The following is an 18,501-nucleotide window of genomic DNA, read 5'->3' as shown; positions in this document are numbered from 1 at the left end:
ACATAAGCCTTTCTCTGCAATTATCTGGTTACATAGAGGAACCGTATGATTCCAGTACCTATATAATGCACATTTGTCACAGAGATTGTCGCTTACGGCCACACCACCCTGAATATAATATGCCCGACCTCGTCCGATCTCGGAAGCCAAGCGGGGTTGTGCCTGGTTAGTACTTGGGTGGGAGACTGCTTGGGAATACCAGGTGCTGTAAGCTTTTTCTCTTCTCTCTACCACCTGCATGTCTTTTGTTGCAACTTCTGATCACCCTGTGACACATGAGGAAGTTGGTCATCTTCAGCTGCTGCTGCTTTGTTGGCAGACACGAAGTGATCTGAGAGTCTCAGTTTCAGCTGCAGAGAATAATCACATCAGGGAAGAAGATGTGCCCACTACAAGTCAGCCTTTCTCGGCAATTATCTGGTTACATAGAGGAACCGTATGATTCCAGTACCTATATAATGCACATTTGTCACAGACCATGTTGCTTACGGCCACACCACCCTGAACATGTCTGATCTCGGAAGCCAAGGAGGGTTGGGCCTGGTTAGTACTTAAATGGGAGACCGCTTGGGAATACCAGGAGCTGTAAGCTTTTTGTCTTCTCTCGACCACCTGCATGTCTTTTGTTGCAACGTCTGATCCCCCTGTGACACATGAGGAAGTTGGTCATCTTCAGCTGCTGCTGCTTTGTTGGCAGACACGAAGTGATCTGAGAGTCTCAGTTTAAGCTGCAGAGAATAATCACATCAGGGAAGAAGATGTGCCCATAACAAGTCAGCCTTTCTCATCAATTATCTGGTTACATAGAGGAACCGTATGATTCCAGTACCTATATAATGCACATTTGTCACAGAGATTGTCGCTTACGGCCACACCACCCTGAACATGCCTGACCTCGTCTGATCTCGGAAGCCAAGCACGGTTGGCCTGGTTAGTACTTGGGTGGGAGACTGCTTGGGAATACCAGGTGCTGTAAGCTTTATCTCTTCTCTGGACCACCTGAATGTCTTTTGTTGCAACGTCTGATCACCCTGTGACACATGAGGAAGTTGGTCATCTTCAGCTGCTGCTGCTTTGTTGGCAGACACGAAGTGATCTGAGAGTCTCAGTTTCAGCTGAAGAGAATGATCACATCAGAGAAGATGATATGCCCACTACACATCAGCCTTTCTCGGCAATTATCTGGTTTCATAGAGGAAGTGTATGATTCCAGTACCTATATAATTCACATTTGTAACAAATATTGTTGCTTACCGCCACACCACCCTGAATAAGCCCCACCTTGTCTTAACCTGGAAGCCAAGCAGGGTTGGGACTGGTTTGTACTTCAATGGGAGACTGCTTGGGAATACCAGGTGCTGTAAGCTTTTTCTCTTCTCTCTACCACCTGCATGTCTTTTGTTGCAACATCTGATCACCCTGTGACACATGAGGAAGTTTGTCATCTTCAGCTTCTGCTACTTTGTTGGCAGACACGAAGTGATCTGAGAGTCTCAGTTTCAACTGAAGAAAATAATAACGTCAGGGAACAAGATGTGCCCACTACAAGTCAGCCTTTCTCGGCAATTATCTGGTTACATAGAGGAACCGTATGATTCCAGTACCTATATAATGCACATTTGTCACAGACCATGTTGCTTACGGCCACACCACCCTGAACATGTCTGATCTCGGAAGCCAAGGAGGGTTGGGCCTGGTTAGTACTTAAATGGGAGACCGCTTGGGAATACCAGGAGCTGTAAGCTTTTTGTCTTCTCTCGACCACCTGCATGTCTTTTGTTGCAACGTCTGATCCCCCTGTGACACATGAGGAAGTTGGTCATCTTCAGCTGCTGCTGCTTTGTTGGCAGACACGAAGTGATCTGAGAGTCTCAGTTTAAGCTGCAGAGAATAATCACATCAGGGAAGAAGATGTGCCCATAACAAGTCAGCCTTTCTCATCAATTATCTGGTTACATAGAGGAACCGTATGATTCCAGTACCTATATAATGCACATTTGTCACAGAGATTGTCGCTTACGGCCACACCACCCTGAACATGCCTGACCTCGTCTGATCTCGGAAGCCAAGCACGGTTGGCCTGGTTAGTACTTGGGTGGGAGACTGCTTGGGAATACCAGGTGCTGTAAGCTTTATCTCTTCTCTGGACCACCTGAATGTCTTTTGTTGCAACGTCTGATCACCCTGTGACACATGAGGAAGTTGGTCATCTTCAGCTTCTGCTGCTTTGTTGGCAGACACGAAGTGATCTGAGAGTCTCAGTTTCAGCTGCAGAGAATAATCACGTCAGGGAAGAAGATGTGCCCACTACACATAAGCCTTTCTCTGCAATTATCTGGTTACATAGAGGAACCGTATGATTCCAGTACCTATATAATGCACATTTGTCACAGAGATTGTCGCTTACGGCCACACCACCCTGAATATAATATGCCCGACCTCGTCCGATCTCGGAAGCCAAGCGGGGTTGTGCCTGGTTAGTACTTGGGTGGGAGACTGCTTGGGAATACCAGGTGCTGTAAGCTTTTTCTCTTCTCTCTACCACCTGCATGTCTTTTGTTGCAACGTCTGATCACCCTGTGACACATGAGGAAGGTGGTCATCTTCAGCTGCTGCTGCTTTGTTGGCAGACACAAAGTGATCTGAGAGTCTCAGTTTCAGCTGCAGAGAATAATCACATCAGGCAAGAAGATGTGCCCACTACAAGTCAGCCTTTCTCGGCAATTATCTGGTTACATAGAGGAACCGTATGATTCCAGTACCTATATAATGCACATTTGTCACAGACCATGTTGCTTACGGCCACACCACCCTGAACATGCCCGACCTCGTCTGATCTCGGAAGCCAAGGAGGGTTGGGCCTGGTTAGTACTTAAATGGGAGACCGCTTGGGAATACCAGGAGCTGTAAGCTTTTTGTCTTCTCTCGACCACCTGCATGTCTTTTGTTGCAACGTCTGATCACCCTGTGACACATGAGGAAGTTGGTCATCTTCAGCTGCTGCTGCTTTGTTGGCAGACACGAAGTGATCTGAGAGTCTCAGTTTCAGCTGCAGAGAATAATCACATCAGGGAAGAAGATGTGCCCACTACAAGTCAGCCTTTCTCGGCAATTATCTGGTTACATAGAGGAACCGTATGATTCCAGTACCTATATAATGCACATTTGTCACAGACCATGTTGCTTACGGCCACACCACCCTGAACATGTCTGATCTCGGAAGCCAAGGAGGGTTGGGCCTGGTTAGTACTTAAATGGGAGACCGCTTGGGAATACCAGGAGCTGTAAGCTTTTTGTCTTCTCTCGACCACCTGCATGTCTTTTGTTGCAACGTCTGATCCCCCTGTGACACATGAGGAAGTTGGTCATCTTCAGCTGCTGCTGCTTTGTTGGCAGACACGAAGTGATCTGAGAGTCTCAGTTTAAGCTGCAGAGAATAATCACATCAGGGAAGAAGATGTGCCCATAACAAGTCAGCCTTTCTCATCAATTATCTGGTTACATAGAGGAACCGTATGATTCCAGTACCTATATAATGCACATTTGTCACAGAGATTGTCGCTTACGGCCACACCACCCTGAACATGCCTGACCTCGTCTGATCTCGGAAGCCAAGCACGGTTGGCCTGGTTAGTACTTGGGTGGGAGACTGCTTGGGAATACCAGGTGCTGTAAGCTTTATCTCTTCTCTGGACCACCTGAATGTCTTTTGTTGCAACGTCTGATCACCCTGTGACACATGAGGAAGTTGGTCATCTTCAGCTTCTGCTGCTTTGTTGGCAGACACGAAGTGATCTGAGAGTCTCAGTTTCAGCTGCAGAGAATAATCACGTCAGGGAAGAAGATGTGCCCACTACACATAAGCCTTTCTCTGCAATTATCTGGTTACATAGAGGAACCGTATGATTCCAGTACCTATATAATGCACATTTGTCACAGAGATTGTCGCTTACGGCCACACCACCCTGAATATAATATGCCCGACCTCGTCCGATCTCGGAAGCCAAGCGGGGTTGTGCCTGGTTAGTACTTGGGTGGGAGACTGCTTGGGAATACCAGGTGCTGTAAGCTTTTTCTCTTCTCTCTACCACCTGCATGTCTTTTGTTGCAACGTCTGATCACCCTGTGACACATGAGGAAGTTGGTCATCTTCAGCTGCTGCTGCTTTGTTGGCAGACACAAAGTGATCTGAGAGTCTCAGTTTCAGCTGCAGAGAATAATCACATCAGGCAAGAAGATGTGCCCACTACAAGTCAGCCTTTCTCGGCAATTATCTGGTTACATAGAGGAACCGTATGATTCCAGTACCTATATAATGCACATTTGTCACAGACCATGTTGCTTACGGCCACACCACCCTGAACATGCCCGACCTCGTCTGATCTCGGAAGCCAAGGAGGGTTGGGCCTGGTTAGTACTTAAATGGGAGACCGCTTGGGAATACCAGGAGCTGTAAGCTTTTTGTCTTCTCTCGACCACCTGCATGTCTTTTGTTGCAACGTCTGATCCCCCTATGACACATGAGGAAGTTGGTCATCTTCAGCTTCTGCTGCTTTGTTGGCAGACACGAAGTGATCTGAGAGTCTCAGTTTCAGCTGCAGAGAATAATCACATCAGGGAAGAAGATGTGCCCATAACAAGTCAGCCTTTCTCATCAATTATCTGGTTACATAGAGGAATTGTATGATTCCAGTACCTATATAATGCACATTTGTCACAGAAATTGTTCCTTACGGCTACACCACCCTGAATAAGCCCGACCTCGTCTGATCTCGGAAGCCAAGGAGGGTTGGGCCTGGTTAGTACTTTAATGGGAGACTGCTTGGGAATACCAGGTGCTGTAAGCATATTCTCTTCTCTCTACAACCTGCATGTCTTTTGTTGCAACGTCTGATCACCCTGTGACACATGAGAAAGTTGGCCATCTTCAGCTGCTGCTGCTTTGTTGGAAGACACAAAGTGATCTGAGAGTCTCAGTTTCAGCTGAAGAGAATAATCACGTCAGGGAAGAAGATGTGCCAACTACACATCAGCCTTTCTCAGCAATTATCTGGTTACATAGAGGAACCGTATGATTCCAGTACTTATATAATGCACATTTTTCACAGACATTGTTACTTACGGCCACACCACCATGAATATGCCCGACCTCGACTGATCTAGGAACCCAAGCAGGGTTGGGCCTGGTTAGTACTTGAATGGGAGACCCCTTGGGAATGCCAGGTGCTGTAAGCTTTTTCTCTTCTCTCTACCACCTGCATGTATTTTGTTGCAAGGTCTGATCGCCCTGTGACACATGAGGAAGTTGGTCATCTTCAGCTGCTGCTGCTTTGTTGGCAGACACGAAGTGATCTGAGAGTCTCAGTTTCAGCTGCAGAGAATGATCACATGAGGGAAGAAGATTTGCCCACTACAAGTCTGCCTTTCTCGGCAATTATCTGGTTACATAGAGGAACCGTATGATTCCAGTACCTATATAATGCACATTTGTCACAGACATTGTTGCTTACGGCCACACCACCCTGAACATGCCCGACCTCGTCTGATCTCGGTAGCTAAGGAGGGTTGGGCCTGGTTAGTACTTAAATGGGAGACAGCTTGGGAATACCAGGAGCTGTAAGCTTTTTGTCTTATCTCGACCACCTGCATGTCTTTTGTTGCAACGTCTGATCACCCTTTGACACATGAGGAAGTTGGTCATCTTCAGCTGCTGCTGCTTTGTTGGCAGACACAAAGTGATCTGAGACTCTAATTTTCAGCTGGAGAGAATTATCACGTCAGGGAAGAAGATGTGCCCACTACATATCAGCCTTTCTCGGCAATTATCTGGTTACATAGAGGAAGTGTATGATTCCATTGCCTATATAATGCACATTTGTCACGGAGATTGTTACTTACGGCCAAACCACCCTGAATATGTCTGACCTTGTCTGATCTTGGAATCCAAGCAGGGTTGGACCTGGTTAGTACTTGAATGGGAGACCCCTTGGGAATGCCAGGTGCTTTAAGCTTTTTCTCTTCTCTCTACCACCTGCATGTATTTTGTTGCAAGGTCTGATCGCCCTGTGACACATGAGGAAGTTGGTCATCTTCAGCTGCTGCTGCTTTGTTGGCAGACACGAAGTGATCTGAGAGTCTCAATTTCAGCTGCAGAGAATAATCACGTCAGGGAAGAAGATGTGCCCACTACAAGTTAGCCTTTCTTGGCAATTATCTGGTTGCATAGAGGAACCGTATGATTCCAGTACCTCTATAATGCACATTTGTCACAGACATTGTTACTTACGGCCACACCACCCTGAATATGCCCAACCTCGTGTGATCTCGGAAGCAAAACAGGGTTGAGCCTGCTTAGTACTTGGATGGGAGACTGCTTCGGAATACCAGGTGCTGTGAGCTTCTTCTCTTCTCTCTACCACCTGCATGTCTTTTGTTGCAACGTCTGATCACCCTGTGACACATGAGGAAGTTGGTCATCTTCAGCAGCTGCTGCTTTTTTGGCAGACACGAAGTGATCTGAGAGTCTCAGTTTCAGCTGTAGAGAATAATCACATCAGGGAAGAAGATGTGCCCACTACAAGTTAGCCTTTCTTGGCAATTATCTGGTTGCATAGAGGGACCGTATGATTCCAGTACCTATATAATGCACATTTGTCACAGACATTGTTACTTACGGCCACACCACCCTGAATATGCCCAACCTCGTGTGATCTCGGAAGCCAAACAGGGTTGAGCCTGCTTAGTACTTGGATGGGAGACTGCTTGGGAATACCAGGTGCTGTAAGCTTCTTCTCTTCTCTCTACCACCTGCATGTCTTTTGTTGCAACGTCTGATCACCCTGTGACACATGAGGAAGATGGTCATCTTCAGCTGCTGCTGCTTTGTTGGCAGACACGAAGTGATCTGAGAGTCTCAGTTTCAGTTGCAGAGAATGATCACATCAGAGAAGATGATTTGCCCGCTACACATAAGCCTTTCTCGGCAATTATCTGGTTGCATAGAGGAACCGTATGATTCCAGTACCTATATAATGCACATTTGTCAGAGACATTGTTGCTTACGGCCACACCACCCTGAATAAGCCCGACCTCGTCTGAACTCGGACGCCAAGCAGGGTTGTACCTGGTTAGTACTTGGATGGGAGACAGCTTGGGAATACCAGGTGCTGTAAGCTTTTTCTCTTCTCTCTACCACCTGCATGTCTTTTGTTGCAACGTCTGATCACCCTGTGACACGTGAAGAAGTTGGTCATCTTCAGCTGCTGCTGCTTTGTTGGAAGACACGAAGTGATCTGAGAGTCTCAGTTTCAGCTGAAGAGAATAATCACGTCAGGGAAGAAGATGTGCCCACTACACATCAGCCGTTCTCATCAATTATCTGGTTACATAGAGGAACCGTATGATTCCTGTACTTATATAATGCACATTTGTCACAGACATTGTTACTTACGGCCACACCACCCTGAATTTACCTGATCTCGTCTGATCTCGGAAGCCAAGCAGTGTTGGGCCTGGTTAGTACTTGGGTGGGAGACCGCTTGGGAATACCAGGTGCTGTAAGCTTTTTCTCTTCTCTCTACCACCTGCATGTGTTTTGTTGCAACGTCTGATCACCCTGTGACACATGAGGAAGTTGGTCATCTTCAGCTGCTGCTGCTTTGTTGGCAGACACGAAGTGATCTGAGAGTCTCAGTTTCAGCTGAAGAGAATGATCACATCAGAGAAGATGATATGCCCACTACACATCAGCCTTTCTCGGCAATTATCTGGTTTCATAGAGGAAGTGTATGATTCCAGTACCTATATAATTCACATTTGTAACAAATATTGTTGCTTACCGCCACACCACCCTGAATAAGCCCCACCTTGTCTTATCCTGGAAGCCAAGCAGGGTTGGGTCTGGTTTGTACTTAAATGGGAGACTTCTTGGGAATACCAGGTGCTGTAAGCTTTTTCTCTTCTCTCTACCACCTGCATGTCTTTTGTTGCAACATCTGATCACCCTGTGACACATGAGGAAGTTTGTCATCTTCAGCTTCTGCTACTTTGTTGGCAGACACGAAGTGATCTGAGAGTCTCAGTTTCAACTGAAGAGAATAATCACGTCAGGGAAGAAGATGTGCCCACTACACATAAGCCTTTCTCTGCAATTATCTGGTTACATAGAGGAACCGTATGATTCCAGTACCTATATAATGCACATTTGTCACAGACATTGTCGCTTACGGCCACACCACCCTGAACATGCCTGACCTCGTCTGATCTCGGAAGCCAAGCACGGTTGGCCTGGTTAGTACTTGGGTGGGAGACTGCTTGGGAATACCAGGTGCTGTAAGCTTTATCTCTTCTCTGGACCACCTGAATGTCTTTTGTTGCAACGTCTGATCACCCTGTGACACATGAGGAAGTTGGTCATCTTCAGCTTCTGCTGCTTTGTTGGCAGACACGAAGTGATCTGAGAGTCTCAGTTTCAGCTGCAGAGAATAATCACGTCAGGGAAGAAGATGTGCCCACTACACATAAGCCTTTCTCTGCAATTATCTGGTTACATAGAGGAACCGTATGATTCCAGTACCTATATAATGCACATTTGTCACAGAGATTGTCGCTTACGGCCACACCACCCTGAATATAATATGCCCGACCTCGTCCGATCTCGGAAGCCAAGCGGGGTTGTGCCTGGTTAGTACTTGGGTGGGAGACTGCTTGGGAATACCAGGTGCTGTAAGCTTTTTCTCTTTTCTCTACCACCTGCATGTCTTTTGTTGCAACGTCTGATCACCCTGTGACACATGAGGAAGGTGGTCATCTTCAGCTGCTGCTGCTTTGTTGGCAGACACGAAGTGATCTGAGAGTCTCAGTTTCAGCTGCAGAGAATAATCACATCAGGGAAGAAGATGTGCCCACTACAAGTCAGCCTTTCTCGGCAATTATCTGGTTACATAGAGGAACCGTATGATTCCAGTACCTATATAATGCACATTTGTCACAGACCATGTTGCTTACGGCCACACCACCCTGAACATGCCCGACCTCGTCTGATCTCGGAAGCCAAGGAGGGTTGGGCCTGGTTAGTACTTAAATGGGAGACCGCTTGGGAATACCAGGAGCTGTAAGCTTTTTGTCTTCTCTCGACCACCTGCATGTCTTTTGTTGCAACGTCTGATCCCCCTGTGACACATGAGGAAGTTGGTCATCTTCAGCTGCTGCTGCTTTGTTGGCAGACACGAAGTGATCTGAGAGTCTCATTTTCAGCTGGAGAGAATAATCACGTCAGGGAAGAAGATGTGCCCACTATTTATCAGCCTTTCTCTGCAATTATCTGGTTATATAGAGGAAACGTATGATTCCAGTACCTATACAATTTACATTTGTCACAGACATTGTTGCTTACGGCCACACCACCCTGAATAAGCCCGACCTCGTCTGATCTCGGAAGCCAAGCAGGGTTGTGCCTGGTTAGTACTTGGATGGGAGACCCCTTGGGATTATCAGGTGCTGTAAGCTTTTTCTCTTCTCTCAACCACCTGCATGTCTTTTGTTGCAACGTCTGATCACCCTGTGACACATGAGGAAGTTGGTCATCTTCAGTTTCTGCTGCTTTGTTGGCAGACACGAAGTGATCTTAGAGTCTCATTTTCAGCTGGAGAAAATTATCACGTCAGGGAACAAGATGTGCCCACTACATATCAGCCTTTCTTGGCAATTATCTGGTTGCATAGAGGAACCGTATGATTCCAGTACCTATACAGTTTATATTTGTCACAGACATTGTTGCTTACGGCCACACCACCCTGAATATGCCCGACCTCGTCTGATCTCAGAACCCAAGCAGGGTTTGGCCTGATTAGTACTTGAATGGGAGACTGCTTGGGAATACCAGGTGCTGTAAGCTTTTTCTCTTCTCTCAACCACCTGCATGTCTTTTGTTGCAACGCCTGATCACCCTGTGACACATTAGGAAGTTGGTCATCTTCAGCTGCTGCTGCTTTGTTGGCAGACACGAAGTGATCTTAGAGTCTCATTTTCAGCTGGAGAAAATTATCACGTCAGGGAACAAGATGTGCCCACTACATATCAGCCTTTTTCGGCAATTATCTTGTTACATAGAGGAACCATATGATTCCATTGCCTATATAATGCACATTTGTCACAGAGATTGTTGCTTACGGCCAAACCACCCTGAATATGTCTGACCTCGTCTGATCTCAGAAGCCAAGGAGGGTTGGGCCTGGTTAGTACTTTGATGAGAGACCGCTTGGGATTACGAGGTGCTGTAAGCTTTTTCTCTTCTCTCTACCACCTGCATGTCTTTTGTTGCAACGTCTGATCGCCCTGTGACACATGAGGAAGTTGGTCATCTTCAGCTGCTGCTGCTTTGTTGGCAGACACAAAGTGATCTGAGAGTCTCAGTTTCAGCTGAAGAGAATAATCACATCAGGGAAGAAGATGTGCCCACTACATATCAGCCTTTCTCGGCAATTATCTGGTTACATAGAGGAAGTGTATGATTCCATTGCCTATATAATGCACATTTGTCACGGAGATTGTTACTTACGGCCAAACCACCCTGAATATGTCTGACCTTGTCTGATCTTGGAAGCCAAGGAGGGCTGGGCCTGGTTAGTACTTTGATGGGACACCGCTTGGGAATACCAGGTGCTGTAAGCTTTTTCTCTACCACCTACATGTCTTTTGTTGTAATGTCTGATCGCCCTGTGACACATGAGGAAGTTGGTCATCTTCAGCTGCTGCTGCTTTGTTAGCAGACACGAAGTGATCTGAGAGTCTCAGTTTCAGCTGCAGAGAATAATCACATCAAGGAAGAAGATGTGCCCACAACAAGTTAGCCTTTCTCTGCAATTATCTGGTTACATAGAGGAACTGTATTATTCCAGTACCTATATAATGCACATTTTTCACAGACATTGTTACTTACGGCCACACCACCCTGAATATGCCCGACCTCGACTGATCTCGGAAGCCAAGGAGGGCTGGGCCTGGTTAGTACTTGAATGGGAGACCCCTTGGGAATGCCAGGTGCTGTAAGCTTTTTCTCTTCTCTCTACCACCTGCATGTATTTTGTTGCAAGGTCTGATCGCCCTGTGACACATAAGGAAGTTGGTCATCTTCAGCTGCTGCTGCTTTGTTGGCAGACACGAAGTGATCTGAGAGTCTCATTTTCAGCTGGAGAGAATAATCACATCAGGGAAGATATTTCCACTACTTATCAGCCTTTCTTGGCAATTATCTGGTTGCATAGAGGAACCGTATGATTCCAGTACCTATACAGTTTATATTTGTCACAGACATTGTTGCTTACGGCCACACCACCCTGAATATGCCCGACCTCGTCTGATCTTGGAAGCCAAGCAGGGTTGGGCCTGGTTAGTACTTGGATGGGAGACCGCTTGGGAATACCAGGTGCTGTAAGCTTTTTCTCTTCTCTCAACCACCTGCATGTCTTTTGTTGCAACGCCTGATCACCCTGTGACACATTAGGAAGTTGGTCATCTTCAGCTGCTGCTGCTTTGTTGGCAGACACGAAGTGATCTTAGAGTCTCATTTTCAGCTGGAGAAAATTATCACGTCAGGGAACAAGATGTGCCCACTACATATCAGCCTTTTTCGGCAATTATCTTGTTACATAGAGGAACCATATGATTCCATTGCCTATATAATGCACATTTGTCACAGAGATTGTTGCTTACGGCCAAACCACCCTGAATATGTCTGACCTCGTCTGATCTCAGAAGCCAAGGAGGGTTGGGCCTGGTTAGTACTTTGATGAGAGACCGCTTGGGATTACGAGGTGCTGTAAGCTTTTTCTCTTCTCTCTACCACCTGCATGTCTTTTGTTGCAACGTCTGATCGCCCTGTGACACATGAGGAAGTTGGTCATCTTCAGCTTCTGCTGCTTTGTTGGCAGACACAAAGTGATCTTAGAGTCTCAGTTTCAGCTGAAGAGAATAATCACATCAGGGAAGAAGATGTGCCCACTACATATCAGCCTTTCTCGGCAATTATCTGGTTACATAGAGGAAGTGTATGATTCCATTGCCTATATAATGCACATTTGTCACGGAGATTGTTACTTACGGCCAAACCACCCTGAATATGTCTGACCTTGTCTGATCTTGGAAGCCAAGGAGGGCTGGGCCTGGTTAGTACTTTGATGGGACACCGCTTGGGAATACCAGGTGCTGTAAGCTTTTTCTCTACCACCTACATGTCTTTTGTTGTAATGTCTGATCGCCCTGTGACACATGAGGAAGTTGGTCATCTTCAGCTGCTGCTGCTTTGTTAGCAGACACGAAGTGATCTGAGAGTCTCAGTTTCAGCTGCAGAGAATAATCACATCAAGGAAGAAGATGTGCCCACAACAAGTTAGCCTTTCTCTGCAATTATCTGGTTACATAGAGGAACTGTATTATTCCAGTACCTATATAATGCACATTTTTCACAGACATTGTTACTTACGGCCACACCACCCTGAATATGCCCGACCTCGACTGATCTCGGAAGCCAAGGAGGGCTGGGCCTGGTTAGTACTTGAAAGGGAGACCCCTTGGGAATGCCAGGTGCTGTAAGCTTTATCTCTTCTCTCTACCACCTGCATGTATTTTGTTGCAAGGTCTGATCGCCCTGTGACACATAAGGAAGTTGGTCATCTTCAGCTGCTGCTGCTTTGTTGGCAGACACGAAGTGATCTGAGAGTCTCATTTTCAGCTGGAGAGAATAATCACGTCAGGGAAGAAGATGTGCCCACTATTTATCAGCCTTTCTCTGCAATTATCTGGTTATATAGAGGAAACGTATGATTCCAGTACCTATACAATTTACATTTGTCACAGACATTGTTGCTTACGGCCACACCACCCTGAATAAGCCCGACCTCGTCTGATCTCGGAAGCCAAGCAGGGTTGTGCCTGGTTAGTACTTGGATGGGAGACCGCTTGGGATTATCAGGTGCTGTAAGCTTTTTCTCTTCTCTCAACCACCTGCATGTCTTTTGTTGCAACGTCTGATCACCCTGTGACACATGAGGAAGTTGGTCATCTTCAGTTTCTGCTGCTTTGTTGGCAGACACGAAGTGATATGAGAGTCTCAGTTTCAGCTGGAGAGAATAATCACATCAGGGAAGATGTTTCCACTACTGATCAGCCTTTCTTGGCAATTATCTGGTTGCATAGAGGAACCGTATGATTCCAGTACCTATACAGTTTATATTTGTCACAGACATTGTTGCTTACGGCCACACCACCCTGAATATGCCCGACCTCGTCTGATCTTGGAAGCCTAGCAGGGTTGGGCCTGGTTAGTACTTGGATGGGAGACCGCTTGGGAATACCAGGTGCTGTAAGCTTTTTCTCTTCTCTCAACCACCTGCATGTCTTTTGTTGCAACGCCTGATCACCCTGTGACACATTAGGAAGTTGGTCATCTTCAGCTGCTGCTGCTTTGTTGGCAGACACGAAGTGATCTTAGAGTCTCATTTTCAGCTGGAGAAAATTATCACGTCAGGGAACAAGATGTGCCCACTACATATCAGCCTTTTTCGGCAATTATCTTGTTACATAGAGGAACCATATGATTCCATTGCCTATATAATGCACATTTGTCACAGAGATTGTTGCTTACGGCCAAACCACCCTGAATATGTCTGACCTCGTCTGATCTCAGAAGCCAAGGAGGGTTGGGCCTGGTTAGTACTTTGATGAGAGACCGCTTGGGATTACGAGGTGCTGTAAGCTTTTTCTCTTCTCTCTACCACCTGCATGTCTTTTGTTGCAACGTCTGATCGCCCTGTGACACATGAGGAAGTTGGTCATCTTCAGCTGCTGCTGCTTTGTTGGCAGACACAAAGTGATCTGAGAGTCTCAGTTTCAGCTGAAGAGAATAATCACATCAGGGAAGAAGATGTGCCCACTACAAGTTAGCCTTTCTTGGCAATTATCTGGTTGCATAGAGGAACCGTATGATTCCAGTACCTATATAATGCATATTTGTCACAGACATTGCTACTTTCGGCCACACCACCCTGAATATGCCCGACCTCGACTGATCTCGGAAGCCAAGGAGGGCTGGGCCTGGTTAGTACTTGAATGGGAGACCGCTTGGGAATACCAGGTGCTGTAAATTTTTTCTCTTCTCTCTACCACCTGCATGTCTTTTGTTGCAATGTCTGATCATCCTGTGACACATGAGGAAGTTGGTCATCTTCAGCTGCTGCTGCTTTGTTGGCAGACACGAAGTGATCTTAGAGTCTCAGTTTCAGCTGCAGAGAATAATCACATCAGGGAAGAAGATGTGCCCACTACAAGTTAGCCTTTCTTGGCAATTATCTGGTTGCATAGAGGAACCGTATGATTCCAGTACCTATATAATGCACATTTGTCACAGACATTGTTACTTACGGCCACACCACCCTGAATATGCCCGACCTCGTCTGATCTCAGAACCCAAGCAGGGTTGGGCCTTGTTAGTACTTGAATGGGAGACTGCTTGGGAATACCAGGTGCTGTAAGCTTTTTCTCTTCTCTCTACCACCTGCATGTCTTTTGTTGCAATGTCTGATCGCCCTGTGACACATGAGGAAGTTGGTCATCTTCAGCTGCTGCTGCTTTGTTGGCAGACACGAAGTGATATGAGAGTCTCAGTTTCAGCTGGAGAGAATAATCACGACAGGGAAGATGTTTCCACTACTTATCAGCCTTTCTTGGCAATTATCTGGTTGCATAGAGGAACCGTATGATTCCAGTACCTATACAGTTTATATTTGTCACAGACATTGTTGCTTACGGCCACACCACCCTGAATATGCCCGACCTCGTCTGATCTTGGAAACCAAGCAGGGTTGGGCCTGGTTAGTACTTGGATGGGAGACTGCTTGGGAATACCAGGTGCTGTAAGCTTTTTCTCTTCTCTCAACCACCTGCATGTCTTTTGTTGCAACGTCTGATCACCCTGTGACACATGAGGAAGTTGGTCATCTTCAGCTGCTGCTGCTTTGTTGGCAGACACGAAGTGATCTTAGAGTCTCATTTTCAAATGGAGAAAATTATCACGTCAGGGAACAAGATGTGCCCACTACATATCAGCCTTTCTCGGCAATTATCTTGTTACATAGAGGAACCATATGATTCCATTGCCTATATAATGCACATTTGTCACAGAGATTGTTGCTTACGGCCAAACCACCCTGAATATGTCTGACCTCGTCTGCTCTCAGAAGCCAAGGAGGGTTCGGCCTGGTTAGTACTTGGGTGGGAGACTGCTTGGGAATACCAGGTGCTGTAAGCTTTATCTCTTCTCTGGACCACCTGAATGTCTTTTGTTGCAACGTCTGATCACCCTGTGACACATGAGGAAGTTTGTCATCTTCAGCTTCTGCTGCTTTGTTGGCAGACACGAAGTGATCTGAGAGTCTCAGTTTCAGCTGAAGAGAATGATCACATCAGAGAAGATGATATGCCCACTACACATCAGCCTTTCTCGGCAATTATCTGGTTTCATAGAGGAAGTGTATGATTCCAGTACCTATATAATTCACATTTCTAACAAATATTGTTGCTTACCGCCACACCACCCTGAATAAGCCCCACCTTGTCTTATCCTGGAAGCCAAGCGGGGTTGGGTCTGGTTCGTACTTCAATGGGAGACTGCTTGGGAATACCAGGTGCTGTAAGCTTTTTCTCTTCTCTCTACCACCTGCATGTGTTTTGTTGCAACGTCTGATCACCCTGTGACACATGAGGAAGTTTGTCATCTTCAGCTGCTGCTGCTTTGTTGGCAGACACGAAGTGATCTTAGAGTCTCATTTTCAGCTGGAGAAAATTATCACGTCAGGGAACAAGATGTGCCCACTACATATCAGCCTTTTTCGGCAATTATCTTGTTACATAGAGGAACCATATGATTCCATTGCCTATATAATGCACATTTGTCACAGAGATTGTTGCTTACGGCCAAACCACCCTGAATATGTCTGACCTCGTCTGATCTCAGAAGCCAAGGAGGGTTGGGCCTGGTTAGTACTTTGATGAGAGACCGCTTGGGATTACGAGGTGCTGTAAGCTTTTTCTCTTCTCTCTACCACCTGCATGTCTTTTGTTGCAACGTCTGATCGCCCTGTGACACATGAGGAAGTTGGTCATCTTCAGCTGCTGCTGCTTTGTTGGCAGACACAAAGTGATCTGAGAGTCTCAGTTTCAGCTGAAGAGAATAATCACATCAGGGAAGAAGATGTGCCCACTACATATCAGCCTTTCTCGGCAATTATCTGGTTACATAGAGGAAGTGTATGATTCCATTGCCTATATAATGCACATTTGTCACGGAGATTGTTACTTACGGCCAAACCACCCTGAATATGTCTGACCTTGTCTGATCTTGGAAGCCAAGGAGGGCTGGGCCTGGTTAGTACTTTGATGGGACACCGCTTGGGAATACCAGGTGCTGTAAGCTTTTTCTCTACCACCTACATGTCTTTTGTTGTAATGTCTGATCGCCCTGTGACACATGAGGAAGTTGGTCATCTTCAGCTGCTGCTGCTTTGTTAGCAGACACGAAGTGATCTGAGAGTCTCAGTTTCAGCTGCAGAGAATAATCACATCAAGGAAGAAGATGTGCCCACAACAAGTTAGCCTTTCTCTGCAATTATCTGGTTACATAGAGGAACTGTATTATTCCAGTACCTATATAATGCACATTTTTCACAGACATTGTTACTTACGGCCACACCACCCTGAATATGCCCGACCTCGACTGATCTCGGAAGCCAAGGAGGGCTGGGCCTGGTTAGTACTTGAATGGGAGACCCCTTGGGAATGCCAGGTGCTGTAAGCTTTTTCTCTTCTCTCTACCACCTGCATGTATTTTGTTGCAAGGTCTGATCGCCCTGTGACACATAAGGAAGTTGGTCATCTTCAGCTGCTGCTGCTTTGTTGGCAGACACGAAGTGATCTGAGAGTCTCATTTTCAGCTGGAGAGAATAATCACGTCAGGGAAGAAGATGTGCCCACTATTTATCAGCCTTTCTCTGCAATTATCTGGTTATATAGAGGAAACGTATGATTCCAGTACCTATACAATTTACATTTGTCACAGACATTGTTGCTTACGGCCACACCACCCTGAATAAGCCCGACCTCGTCTGATCTCGGAAGCCAAGCAGGGTTGTGCCTGGTTAGTACTTGGATGGGAGACCGCTTGGGATTATCAGGTGCTGTAAGCTTTTTCTCTTCTCTCAACCACCTGCATGTCTTTTGTTGCAACGTCTGATCACCCTGTGACACATGAGGAAGTTGGTCATCTTCAGTTTCTGCTGCTTTGTTGGCAGACACGAAGTGATCTTAGAGTCTCATTTTCAGCTGGAGAAAATTATCACGTCAGGGAACAAGATGTGCCCACTACATATCAGCCTTTCTTGGCAATTATCTGGTTGCATAGAGGAACCGTATGATTCCAGTACCTATATAATGCACATTTGTCACAGACATTGTTACTTACGGCCACACCACCCTGAATATGCCCAACCTCGTCTGATCTCAGAACCCAAGCAGGGTTGGGCCTGATTAGTACTTGAATGGGAGACTGCTTGGGAATACCAGGTGCTGTAAGCTTTTTCTCTTCTCTCTACCACCTGCATGTCTTTTGTTGCAATGTCTGATCGCCCTGTGACACATGAGGAAGTTGGTCATCTTCAGCTGCTGCTGCTTTGTTGGCAGACACGAAGTGATATGAGAGTCTCAGTTTCAGCTGGAGAGAATAATCACATCAGGGAAGATGTTTCCACTACTGATCAGCCTTTCTTGGCAATTATCTGGTTGCATAGAGGAACCGTATGATTCCAGTACCTATACAGTTTATATTTGTCACAGACATTGTTGCTTACGGCCACACCACCCTGAATATGCCCGACCTCGTCTGATCTTGGAAGCCAAGCAGGGTTGGGCCTGGTTAGTACTTGGATGGGAGACCGCTTGGGAATACCAGGTGCTGTAAGCTTTTTCTCTTCTCTCAACCACCTGCATGTCTTTTGTTGCAACGCCTGATCACCCTGTGACACATTAGGAAGTTGGTCATCTTCAGCTGCTGCTGCTTTGTTGGCAGACACGAAGTGATCTTAGAGTCTCATTTTCAGCTGGAGAAAATTATCACGTCAGGGAACAAGATGTGCCCACTACATATCAGCCTTTTTCGGCAATTATCTTGTTACATAGAGGAACCATATGATTCCATTGCCTATATAATGCACATTTGTCACAGAGATTGTTGCTTACGGCCAAACCACCCTGAATATGTCTGACCTCGTCTGATCTCAGAAGCCAAGGAGGGTTGGGCCTGGTTAGTACTTTGATGAGAGACCGCTTGGGATTACGAGGTGCTGTAAGCTTTTTCTCTTCTCTCTACCACCTGCATGTCTTTTGTTGCAACGTCTGATCGCCCTGTGACACATGAGGAAGTTGGTCATCTTCAGCTGCTGCTGCTTTGTTGGC

The 18,501-nt window shown here is 46.4% G+C and overlaps 5 non-coding genes and 40 pseudogenes across 5 annotated transcripts; all 45 read left to right on the top strand.

Annotated features, from left to right (window-relative positions):
• The first annotated feature begins 90 nt into the window (after nucleotides 1-90).
• Nucleotides 91-214, top strand: LOC140270609 (5S ribosomal RNA; annotated as a pseudogene).
• A 269-nt stretch (nucleotides 215-483) lies between these two features.
• Nucleotides 484-592, top strand: LOC140296706 (5S ribosomal RNA; annotated as a pseudogene).
• Nucleotides 593-861: 269 nt separating this feature from the next.
• Nucleotides 862-979, top strand: LOC140289513 (5S ribosomal RNA; annotated as a pseudogene).
• Nucleotides 980-1,636: 657 nt separating this feature from the next.
• Nucleotides 1,637-1,745, top strand: LOC140296705 (5S ribosomal RNA; annotated as a pseudogene).
• A 269-nt stretch (nucleotides 1,746-2,014) lies between these two features.
• On the top strand, nucleotides 2,015-2,132 carry LOC140289512 (5S ribosomal RNA; annotated as a pseudogene).
• A 269-nt stretch (nucleotides 2,133-2,401) lies between these two features.
• On the top strand, nucleotides 2,402-2,525 carry LOC140270601 (5S ribosomal RNA; annotated as a pseudogene).
• Nucleotides 2,526-2,794: 269 nt separating this feature from the next.
• On the top strand, nucleotides 2,795-2,913 carry LOC140300558 (5S ribosomal RNA; annotated as a pseudogene).
• Nucleotides 2,914-3,182: 269 nt separating this feature from the next.
• LOC140296704 (5S ribosomal RNA) lies at nucleotides 3,183-3,291 on the top strand (annotated as a pseudogene).
• Nucleotides 3,292-3,560: 269 nt separating this feature from the next.
• On the top strand, nucleotides 3,561-3,678 carry LOC140289511 (5S ribosomal RNA; annotated as a pseudogene).
• A 269-nt stretch (nucleotides 3,679-3,947) lies between these two features.
• On the top strand, nucleotides 3,948-4,071 carry LOC140270596 (5S ribosomal RNA; annotated as a pseudogene).
• A 269-nt stretch (nucleotides 4,072-4,340) lies between these two features.
• LOC140300557 (5S ribosomal RNA) lies at nucleotides 4,341-4,459 on the top strand (annotated as a pseudogene).
• A 269-nt stretch (nucleotides 4,460-4,728) lies between these two features.
• LOC140289841 (5S ribosomal RNA) lies at nucleotides 4,729-4,847 on the top strand (annotated as a pseudogene).
• Nucleotides 4,848-5,116: 269 nt separating this feature from the next.
• Nucleotides 5,117-5,235, top strand: LOC140294086 (5S ribosomal RNA; annotated as a pseudogene).
• A 269-nt stretch (nucleotides 5,236-5,504) lies between these two features.
• Nucleotides 5,505-5,623, top strand: LOC140283452 (5S ribosomal RNA; annotated as a pseudogene).
• A 269-nt stretch (nucleotides 5,624-5,892) lies between these two features.
• On the top strand, nucleotides 5,893-6,011 carry LOC140296838 (5S ribosomal RNA; annotated as a pseudogene).
• Nucleotides 6,012-6,280: 269 nt separating this feature from the next.
• Nucleotides 6,281-6,399, top strand: LOC140296814 (5S ribosomal RNA; annotated as a pseudogene).
• Nucleotides 6,400-6,668: 269 nt separating this feature from the next.
• On the top strand, nucleotides 6,669-6,787 carry LOC140294515 (5S ribosomal RNA; annotated as a pseudogene).
• A 269-nt stretch (nucleotides 6,788-7,056) lies between these two features.
• Nucleotides 7,057-7,175, top strand: LOC140288627 (5S ribosomal RNA; annotated as a pseudogene).
• A 269-nt stretch (nucleotides 7,176-7,444) lies between these two features.
• LOC140297692 (5S ribosomal RNA) lies at nucleotides 7,445-7,563 on the top strand. The gene has a single exon (XR_011913405.1). It is a non-coding gene; the product is annotated as a 5S ribosomal RNA (ribosomal RNA).
• A 657-nt stretch (nucleotides 7,564-8,220) lies between these two features.
• LOC140289510 (5S ribosomal RNA) lies at nucleotides 8,221-8,338 on the top strand (annotated as a pseudogene).
• A 269-nt stretch (nucleotides 8,339-8,607) lies between these two features.
• Nucleotides 8,608-8,731, top strand: LOC140270585 (5S ribosomal RNA; annotated as a pseudogene).
• A 269-nt stretch (nucleotides 8,732-9,000) lies between these two features.
• LOC140300556 (5S ribosomal RNA) lies at nucleotides 9,001-9,119 on the top strand (annotated as a pseudogene).
• A 269-nt stretch (nucleotides 9,120-9,388) lies between these two features.
• On the top strand, nucleotides 9,389-9,507 carry LOC140319031 (5S ribosomal RNA; annotated as a pseudogene).
• A 269-nt stretch (nucleotides 9,508-9,776) lies between these two features.
• LOC140289321 (5S ribosomal RNA) lies at nucleotides 9,777-9,895 on the top strand (annotated as a pseudogene).
• A 269-nt stretch (nucleotides 9,896-10,164) lies between these two features.
• Nucleotides 10,165-10,283, top strand: LOC140295320 (5S ribosomal RNA; annotated as a pseudogene).
• A 269-nt stretch (nucleotides 10,284-10,552) lies between these two features.
• On the top strand, nucleotides 10,553-10,671 carry LOC140295555 (5S ribosomal RNA; annotated as a pseudogene).
• A 262-nt stretch (nucleotides 10,672-10,933) lies between these two features.
• On the top strand, nucleotides 10,934-11,052 carry LOC140272628 (5S ribosomal RNA; annotated as a pseudogene).
• Nucleotides 11,053-11,318: 266 nt separating this feature from the next.
• On the top strand, nucleotides 11,319-11,437 carry LOC140271902 (5S ribosomal RNA). The gene has a single exon (XR_011907872.1). It is a non-coding gene; the product is annotated as a 5S ribosomal RNA (ribosomal RNA).
• Nucleotides 11,438-11,706: 269 nt separating this feature from the next.
• Nucleotides 11,707-11,825, top strand: LOC140295319 (5S ribosomal RNA; annotated as a pseudogene).
• A 269-nt stretch (nucleotides 11,826-12,094) lies between these two features.
• LOC140295554 (5S ribosomal RNA) lies at nucleotides 12,095-12,213 on the top strand (annotated as a pseudogene).
• A 262-nt stretch (nucleotides 12,214-12,475) lies between these two features.
• On the top strand, nucleotides 12,476-12,594 carry LOC140289375 (5S ribosomal RNA; annotated as a pseudogene).
• Nucleotides 12,595-12,863: 269 nt separating this feature from the next.
• LOC140317922 (5S ribosomal RNA) lies at nucleotides 12,864-12,982 on the top strand (annotated as a pseudogene).
• Nucleotides 12,983-13,248: 266 nt separating this feature from the next.
• LOC140298646 (5S ribosomal RNA) lies at nucleotides 13,249-13,367 on the top strand. The gene has a single exon (XR_011914272.1). It is a non-coding gene; the product is annotated as a 5S ribosomal RNA (ribosomal RNA).
• Nucleotides 13,368-13,636: 269 nt separating this feature from the next.
• LOC140295318 (5S ribosomal RNA) lies at nucleotides 13,637-13,755 on the top strand (annotated as a pseudogene).
• Nucleotides 13,756-14,024: 269 nt separating this feature from the next.
• Nucleotides 14,025-14,143, top strand: LOC140288410 (5S ribosomal RNA; annotated as a pseudogene).
• Nucleotides 14,144-14,412: 269 nt separating this feature from the next.
• On the top strand, nucleotides 14,413-14,531 carry LOC140291612 (5S ribosomal RNA; annotated as a pseudogene).
• A 266-nt stretch (nucleotides 14,532-14,797) lies between these two features.
• Nucleotides 14,798-14,916, top strand: LOC140297480 (5S ribosomal RNA). Its single transcript, XR_011913212.1, has one exon. It is a non-coding gene; the product is annotated as a 5S ribosomal RNA (ribosomal RNA).
• Nucleotides 14,917-15,185: 269 nt separating this feature from the next.
• On the top strand, nucleotides 15,186-15,304 carry LOC140291408 (5S ribosomal RNA; annotated as a pseudogene).
• Nucleotides 15,305-15,961: 657 nt separating this feature from the next.
• LOC140295317 (5S ribosomal RNA) lies at nucleotides 15,962-16,080 on the top strand (annotated as a pseudogene).
• A 269-nt stretch (nucleotides 16,081-16,349) lies between these two features.
• On the top strand, nucleotides 16,350-16,468 carry LOC140295553 (5S ribosomal RNA; annotated as a pseudogene).
• Nucleotides 16,469-16,730: 262 nt separating this feature from the next.
• LOC140272623 (5S ribosomal RNA) lies at nucleotides 16,731-16,849 on the top strand (annotated as a pseudogene).
• Nucleotides 16,850-17,118: 269 nt separating this feature from the next.
• LOC140317919 (5S ribosomal RNA) lies at nucleotides 17,119-17,237 on the top strand (annotated as a pseudogene).
• Nucleotides 17,238-17,506: 269 nt separating this feature from the next.
• On the top strand, nucleotides 17,507-17,625 carry LOC140291975 (5S ribosomal RNA; annotated as a pseudogene).
• A 266-nt stretch (nucleotides 17,626-17,891) lies between these two features.
• Nucleotides 17,892-18,010, top strand: LOC140271827 (5S ribosomal RNA). Its single transcript, XR_011907871.1, has one exon. It is a non-coding gene; the product is annotated as a 5S ribosomal RNA (ribosomal RNA).
• A 269-nt stretch (nucleotides 18,011-18,279) lies between these two features.
• LOC140295316 (5S ribosomal RNA) lies at nucleotides 18,280-18,398 on the top strand (annotated as a pseudogene).
• The last annotated feature ends 103 nt before the right edge of the window (nucleotides 18,399-18,501 follow it).

This window comes from Leuresthes tenuis, unplaced genomic scaffold, assembly GCF_036924035.1.
Source record: "Leuresthes tenuis unplaced genomic scaffold, fLeuTen1.0.hap1 SCAF_1, whole genome shotgun sequence".
NCBI classification, from domain to species: domain Eukaryota; kingdom Metazoa; phylum Chordata; class Actinopteri; order Atheriniformes; family Atherinopsidae; genus Leuresthes; species Leuresthes tenuis.
Note: the sequence above shows the minus strand (reverse complement) of the source record. Positions and strands in the feature narration are given on the sequence as shown.